This window comes from Hetaerina americana, unplaced genomic scaffold (genome assembly GCF_022747635.1).
Source record: "Hetaerina americana unplaced genomic scaffold, ioHetAmer1.1.p SCAF_2, whole genome shotgun sequence".
In the NCBI taxonomy this organism is placed as follows: domain Eukaryota; kingdom Metazoa; phylum Arthropoda; class Insecta; order Odonata; family Calopterygidae; genus Hetaerina; species Hetaerina americana.
Window position 1 is genome coordinate 50237556 of NW_027286763.1, and position 2022 is coordinate 50239577.

The 2022-nt window shown below is 38.4% G+C and overlaps 1 non-coding gene across 1 annotated transcript; it reads right to left on the minus strand.

Moving 5' to 3' along the window:
* Positions 1-709: 709 nt before the first annotated feature.
* On the minus strand, positions 710-850 carry LOC139688450 (U4 spliceosomal RNA). The gene has a single exon (XR_011700754.1). It is a non-coding gene; the product is annotated as a U4 spliceosomal RNA (small nuclear RNA).
* Positions 851-2022: the final 1172 nt, after the last annotated feature.

The following is a 2022-nucleotide window of genomic DNA, read 5'->3' on the forward strand; positions in this document are numbered from 1 at the left end:
TTTGTCGTTATTGCATGCGATTTTTTTTTAATTATTTTTCTTTTCTAAATTATGGGTGGTGTCCTAGCACCCCCCGCCACACGCCCTTGCGGCGGCTTGCGGGGTATTGAGTAGATGTAGATGTAGATGTAGATGTTTATCGTAATGTGCTGTAATGCATGTGCAAAAACATATTTATGCATATGCAAATATACATAAATGGCAGGAATCTTAACACCACGCGCCCCGGTTGACTTTAAGGGGTATTGTGTAAAATGGATATTTGCCATTCATGAGCATATTCATAGACTATTTGGGAATCCATATATTTATTTAGGTTTCGTTCATCTTTAAGAACAATTATACAGTTCTCTATTTGTAAACCCTGCATAACATGAGATAAAAGACCTATTAAAAACGTCTGTATTATACCTACATAAATGCCTGTATCACCGATCAGTTCAGTATTAATGAGTGAGAAAAGAGTGAGGAAATGTAGGTAAGCATTGTGAGTGCATAGTTGTCGGCTGTAGAAGCAGTCGGGAATTGCAAATCCGATAATTCACAACGATTCGGTGAAGCATCGGCAAGTCTTCCAATTGTTTTCATAATCCTAACTTATCAGGAGTAATTGGCCAGGTAGACGAGATCTCGAGCCTCCTTAGCTATCATACGTGTCTTTCCTTCGATAGTCTTAAGATGACGTTTTACCATTAGAATGTATTATTGGCTTCCGTAGAAGCATCCAAAAATTGCCTTATCCGACGATGTTTCACGTCGAATCGGCGGGGTATTGGTATAAGTTTTCAACTAGCAATAATCGCACCTCAGTAGAACTTCATTGGTTACGATATCGCCACTGCGCAAAGTTAACCTTAATGCAAGATGCTCATTCGGCCAAATTTAATCTTCATAGAAGTGCAAAGCGAGTGGTAAAATAAAGATGCATGTTTTACTTTCACTTACCAAGAATCTAATGCTTCACAATCAATGTCTGCGGCGGAATGCAGTTAAATCCTATGAACGGTTTTTTTCGAATTTTATTCTAATAAGTTGAATCATTTATCTCTTTCACTTTAATGACTTTCGGCAACGAGTGAATTAATCTACATAATACCCTACAAACCATCACGAAGGTGTGGGGCTGGAGGTGTATCCGCACCAGGCATGCACAGCATAGGAACAGGTACATCTACATCAACGTAATACCCCGCAAGCCGCCGCAAGGGCGTGTGGAGGGGGTTGTTAGGTCACCACTTGTAAAAGAGAACAAAACCACATGCAAAATCAACATGCATCTACATCTACATCTGCGAGTATACGAGTATTTATACAAACCTGCACCCATAGTGGCGTATAAAATCATGCAAAAAATCTATTTAATGTACACTCATGCAAATACGTATACTATCAACTAACATAGAGATTGAGGTAAACCTTAAAAACATATTAGAGGGGTAAGCCTAAAAACCGACACATTTGAAATGCTATTTTTCCCAGAAACGTTGAGTGATCAGAATAACGGCAGTCGAAATCGTCATAAAAAATGTATTCTACTCTTAAGCAGCCTGGTTTGTTGTCATTATTTCGTCTTACCTTTATTAAATCTTTATTCTAACTACCCAGTCATCTCGCATCAGCACTCATTCTTTCCCCGAACAATCAGAAATCATAATTGTAAGAAACCGAAGTCACTTTAGAAATATTAAAAACGTTGAATTTATAAGTCGGAACAAATTAAACACTATAGAGATGCTAGGTATACTTTCAGGTGCATGTGTATGTAAGGTGTAGATTGAGTGTTTGCATGTGTGTGGGGTGTAAGTGTTCATGCATGAATTTATGCCAAGTTTTTTTTATATATATATATATGATTTTGTTGTTATTGCATGCGGTGTTTTTTTCTCTTTCTTTTCTAAATTACGGGTGGTGTCCTAACACCCCCCGCCACACGCCCTTGCGGCGGCTTGCGGGGTATTAAATAGATGTAGATGTAGATCAGTAGGGAAATATTGTACCATTATATACCGCAGTGAAAGTGGC